This window comes from Grammomys surdaster, unplaced genomic scaffold (assembly GCF_004785775.1).
Source record: "Grammomys surdaster isolate TR1022 unplaced genomic scaffold, NIH_TR_1.0 126133, whole genome shotgun sequence".
NCBI lineage: Eukaryota > Metazoa > Chordata > Mammalia > Rodentia > Muridae > Grammomys > Grammomys surdaster.
This window is the reverse complement of record NW_021620941.1, coordinates 1,677,977-1,684,317: the sequence shown is the minus strand read 5'-3', so window position 1 is coordinate 1,684,317 and position 6,341 is coordinate 1,677,977.

Sequence of the window (6,341 nt, the reverse complement as noted above, 5' to 3'; positions counted from 1 at the left end):
AGGAAGGAAGGAAGGAAGGAAGGAAGGAAGGAAGGAAGGAAGGAAGGAAGAAAGAAAGGAAGGTCCTCCAGAGATGATTAGGCCTGGCCTGAGGCCCCGTGAGTTCTCTGTGGTATCTGTGCTGTGTGCCTAACAGCTCAGTGGGTATTAAATAGGCAGGCTAGATGAGTGTCAACCTGTCACCCACACACATTCTCCAAGCTGGGGTTTCACCTGAAAAGTGGGCTCCTAGTAGCTCTCTGCCACAGGTTCTTTTAGGGGTTCCATGAGGGGTGCTTGAAAAGAGCATACTGAAGAGGCAAGCACCCAACCAACAGGGTGCTGTGCTTTTGTTAGCTGCCCCTCCCCCCTTGTTTCTTTTGGTTGGTCGCTTAGTTTTTCTAGACAGGGTTTCTCTGTGTAGTCCTTGCTGTCCTGGAACTCACTCTGTAGACCAGGCTGGCCTCAGACTCAAGAGATCCACCTGCCTCTGCCTCTGCCTCTTCCCTGACTCATACCCCCATTATCGGTACCACGAAGGAGCCTATTACTGTTCGTGGAGTCAGGACTAGAAGCCAGCCCTTCTGAAACAAGTAGTGCAAGAATCCGACAGGCTCGATTGGGGTCTCCGACTGTGTTTTGGTCTGGTCTGGGCTTAGGCATCCTCAAGGTTTTCAGAGGTCCTAGCAAAGCCTGGGGTCAGGAGGGGGCTGCTGGGGCACAGGAAGGCCTCTATGGCCGGCTCAACCTCCACCCCGCTCACTGTGCTTGCTAGGAGAGCCCTCTGGTCTGTTTCATCAGCTCGTTCACCTGCCCCTCCCTTCTTCCTCCTCAGCCCCACCCTCTGTGGTTTCCTTTCTGTCCTGCAGGCGAGGTCAGGAAGCCTGGGTGCAGATGGGCTGAGAGATTCAGGACGCACTAGAGGTGGACACTGGAGGGCAGGGTTCCTATGTCCTATGTCCACTCTAGTGGACGCCTGTTTCCCCGTCACTGGTGGAGACAGGAGTTTAACACACCCACACACTTGGATTTTTTTCCTCTAACTTTAAAATGAATTAACCAATTTTATGTGTTTGGGCATTTTGCCTACATACACATCTGTGTACCATGTGTGTACCTGCTGCCATTGGAAGCCAGAGAGGGCAATGGATCTCCTGGAACTGGAGTTGCAGATGGTTCTGAGCCACCATGTGGATGCTGGGAATCTAACCCAGGTTCTCTGGAAGAACAGACAGCTTCTTCATACTTGTTTTAATAATAATAATTTTTAAAAACTGTTATTGCTGGGTGATGGTGGCAGCAGACACCTTTGATCCCAACACCTGGGAGGCACAGGCAGGTTGATCTCTGAGTTCAAGGTCAGCCTAGTCTACGTAGTGAATTCCAGTACAAGCAGAGCTACACAGAGGACCAAACCAAGCCAAACAAAGAGAGAAAGCGTTTTTAACTTACCAAAGTAGATTTGGCATGGCAGAATATTGCTTGTAAAGTACACTTTGGAAGGAGACAGGAAGATCTGAAGTTCAAGGTCACCCTTGGCCAAGCGGTGAATCTTCAGTTACTCTGGCAATAGTAAGACTGTCTCAAACCAAGCAAGCAATCATGACTTTATAAATTAATGCAATGCAAATCACTTAGAAGTTCATAAAGTTAAAAATAATGGCAGTAATCCCTTCCTACCAAGCTCTAGGGAGCTGCAGGCTCAGTTCCTGTGGATTCTGTCTCACACCTTTTAGGTGCATTTACAGACATGGTAACTGTAGTGAAAGGGGGTGGGCAACAAAAAAGTAGGAAGGGAAAAAGGGTGTCTCAAAGTTGGGGAAATAGTTCATTTGATAAAGTACTGTGTTGGGCAAGCCAGAGGAGGACATGAATTTAGTCCTCACAACCTCAACAAAAATCCTGGGTGTTCTGGACCTTGGTCTTTGTTTCCATAGAAGAAAGAGGCAGAGACAGCTGGTCTCTGAGGCTCTCTGGCCAGCCTGGAGTAACCAGCAAGCCCCAGGTCCTAGCAAGAAACCCTGCCTCCAGCAAACAGAACTGGGTGGTGTTTCTGTGTCTTTTCCTACCCACTTACCAGGAAGGCTTGTGCAGACCAGCAGAGGCTAACCCCTGGCTCTATATCAACACGTGTTCACTCACGAGCACAGGCAAACACAAAAGCTGCATGTGCAATTCAGTTTTTAAAAATGTAGATTCCGGGGGCGAGAGAGAGCGTGCGCGCTTATTTTTCAGTTAGGAACACGGGCTGCTCGTGCAGAGGACGGCTCACAGTCATCTGGAACTCCAGGGCCAGGGGATCCAGCGCTCTCTTCTGGCTGCTGAGGGTACTGCATGCGCATAATGCACAAATATATGAGCAGGTAAATTACCCGTACACACACAAAAAAAGTAAATACAGTCTTTAAAATCTAAACGTATTTTTAAATTAAAAAAAAAATCCAGGAGTATGGTTTAGCAGTTATAAGGCCACTGGCTGCTCTTTCAGAGGACCTTTGTTCAATTCCTACATGGTGGCTCACAACTCTCTGTAACTACCCTCCGTGGGCACCAGGCTCACAAGTGGTGCACTGACAGACATGCAGGCAAAACACCCACATATGTAAATTAAAACCAAAAAATGTTTAATTATAAATTTTATTTTATGTGTGGTGTGTGCTTGCTTGTCTGTATGTAAATCAGGTGTGTGCTGGTGCCCTCATAGACAGAAGAGAGCATCAGAAAACCCGTGGAGCTGGAGTTATGAGTGGTGGTGAGCTACCCCGGGTTCTTTGCAAGAACAGCATTACTCTTAACTACTGAGCCATCTCTCCAGTCCCCACTCCTTTTTAAAAATGGCCTTACTCTCTTACATCTCCAAGATGGCCTCAAACTCAGTGATTCTCCTGTCTCAGCCTCCTGTTTGCTGGGATTACAGCTTCGAGCCAGAAAAAACATACATTTTAAGATATAAAGGATTGTGGCTGGGCATGGTGTATGCCTTTAATCCTAGCTCTTGGGAGGGAGAGGCAAGCCTGGTCATCTACATAGTAAGTTCCAGGACAGCCAGAGCTAGATAGTAAGACTCTGTCTCAAAAACAAAACCAAGCCAGGCAGTGATGGGGCATGCCTTTAATCCCAGGACTCAGGAGAAGGAGGCAGAGGCAGGTGGAGTTCTGTATATTTGAGGCTAGCCTGGTTTACAGAGCTAGTTCAAGGACAGCCGGTGCTAAACGAAGAAACTCTGTTCCAAAAAAACAAACTAAACCAACCAACCAAGCAAACAAACAAAATGATTGTATAATTATTATGTTAAACTCTTGAAAAATAGAAAACCCAAAGTGAAAAAAAAAAACACAAAAAACCCCCAGCAGCCTAGATCCTAACATTCCAGAAATAACCACCTTGTTCTAAGACAGAGTCTCACATAGCCCAGCCTGAGCTCCAACTCTGTGTAGCCCAAGCTGGCCCTGAATTCCTGTTCCTCCTGCCTCGCCCTTCCTGAATGCTGGGATTATATCCATGGACCACTGTACCTCACATTTTATTTTTGCATTGGGGATTGTATAAGTCCAGAACTTGAGATTTCCGGCCTCAGCTTCCCCAGTAGCTGCAATGACAAGCCTGTACCTCCACACGTATCCTAAAATAAACTCCTTGAGGTCAGACTCCCAACACGGACTCCTCAAGAACCAACACGGGCTCCCGAGTCGCAGTGAAGCTTCTTGCCTGCCACATTGCTCTTCCAGAGGCAGTGGTGGTCTCAGAGACCAGGCATTCACAGAAATGTTGGCATAATGAACAAAAAAATCTCATTTTTAACCTTTCTTCTTTTGTATCTTTCTTTTTGTCACATTGTATTTGTTTGTTTGTTCATTTGTTTAGTAGGTGGTGGTGACAATGCCACTGTGCACATATTAAGGTCAGAGGACAACTTCCAAGGGTGAATTTTCTCCTTCCTCCATGTGGGTCCCAGGGATCAAACTCAGGTCATCGGGCTTGGTGGCAAGAACTTTTACCTGATAAGTCATGTCCCCAGCCCTGAACTTTTCTTTTTAAATTGTGATGTTCTGATTTTGTGGTAGGCTGATGTGTCTATGATATATTAGTAAATTATAATACATATGAAGGCTATGCGTCTCTTGAACTCAATGTGTATTGTTACTGTAATGTGCGGCCTCCCTAGTACTTTTAAAACTTTAATCAGTGATACGGGCATAGGTTATCTCCTGCCCTTGCCAATGCCAAGTAGGTTTCTTTTTTGTTTGTTTGTGTCCTAGTTAGTGTTCTATTTCTGTGAAGGGACACCACAACCAACGCAACTCTTAGAAAAGAAAGCATTGAATTGTGGGTTATAGTTTGCTTATAGTTATAGTCGCTTAGTTCATTACCATCGTGGCGAGGGAGCATGGCAGTGGAGCAGTAGCTGAGAGCTAGCTACATCCTAGTCTACAGGCAGGGGATGGGGTGGGAGGCGTGGTGGGAGCGGAGGCTAGGGGGTGGAGCGGGAGGCGGGGCCTGGGAAAAGGAGCCGAAGAAAACCGGTGTTTTGTTTCATTTGGTTTTGGTTTTTAATACAGAGTCTCAGTTGCCCAGGCTGCCTTCGAACGTGGTAATTAGCGGAAGATAGCCTTAATTCTACTATATCCGCCCCCTGGCCGTGTGCTGGGATCGCATTTGTTCTTTTTACTCCTTAGGTCTCCAAGATTCACCAGCAGACCAACAGCTTATCATTCCCCTGCTGTGTGATATTCCACAGTGTGAATATTCCATAATGTTAAAAACAAAAACCTTGCCTGGCGATGGTGACAAATGGCTTAAATCCCAGCATGGGGAGGACGAGGTGGATCTGAGTTTAAGGCCAGCCTGGTCTACAAATCGAGTTCCAGGACAGCTAAGGCTAACCAGAAAAACCCTGTCTTGAAAACCAACCCAAACCAACCCAAACTTTCCATTCTCCTGTTAGTAGATAGATATCTGGACTATTTCCACGTTTGAATTTCAAACTGTTGAGCTCTGGTCGTCACCGTGTACATCTGCAAGGCTTAATAGGTACCTGGGGTGTGGAATGGAAAGTTTTACTACGGTGTTTTCCTAAGTAATTACACAACGTGGAGTTCTTTAAACTTGATTTCTGTTCCTAAATGTCCTATAAATGTCCCAGCCACCCTCTTGGGCATGCACGTGGACCCGCGTTTTACCAGCCTCTTAAAGCACTATGGATAGGCAGTGTTTGGTTATTTACCCAGCCTTCTAACAGGCTACATAGGTAGCTTCTGCACATGCGTGTGTCCATGCATGAATGTTCATGTATGTTTGGAGGCCAAAGGTCAACCTCCAAATATTGTTCTCTCCCTGACATGGAAGTCCCAGATAGGATAAGGTAGCTGGAGGGGTCTCCCTTTCTTCACACCCCCTAGAACTGGGATTACAAACACATGACATAGCTGGTCGGTAGTAGCATATGCCTTTAATCCCAGCACTTAGGGAAGCAGACGGATCTCTGTGAGTTCAAAGCCAGCCTGGTCTACAAAGCAAGGGCTACACCGAGAAACCCTGTTTTGAAAAACAAAAGCAAAACACACGGCACATGTCTGACATACTTGACTATCTCCCCAGGTCTTAAGTTGCTTTTTTCTTTAATTTTAAATTTTATTTTATGCGTATGAATGTTTTGCTTGCAGGTATGTCCGTGTACCACATATATGTGCAGTACCCATAGAGGCCAGAAGAGGGCAACAGATTCCCCCAGGACTGTGCTGGCAATGGACCCCGGGTCCCCCAGAACAGTTGCCAGTATTTGAAACTGCTGAGCCATCCGGTTGGAGGGGTCCAGGTTGCTTCCTTTTAGTCACATAAAATAATACAATGAATACTTGGGGGAGAATGAAGAGAGTTGAGCTAAGATCTCTCTGTATAGCCCTGGCCAGCCTGAAACTCACTAAGTCTATCAGACTGGCCTTGAACATGCGACAGTCTTCTGGCCTCTACCTCCTAAATAGGGTGAAGGCTTAGAGGCCCGCACCACCAGGCCCACCAAAAGCTACGTTTTGAAACCTTGCTCTCTCCATTTCCTGGAGGTAAGGAACTGAAGTAAAGTACCAGGCTACCCAGGGGGTAATTACTGGGTCTCAACGAGGGGGAATTCAGGGAATTAACGACCAGAGTTCGAATCCAGTGATCCTGCGTCTCGGATTCTCCATCCGAGGTCCTGGTTCCCATTTGGAGGGAGAGAAATGCACCAGACTCGGGATTTGTCGGGGGGTGGGGTGGGGGTGGGGGGCTGTTGAGAGCATCATTCCTTTCTGGCACCTCCTTGGGGCGGGGCCATCCGCAGCCTGAGGCTCCGCCCTCTCGTCGGGCTCTAACGGGTCTGGGAGCAT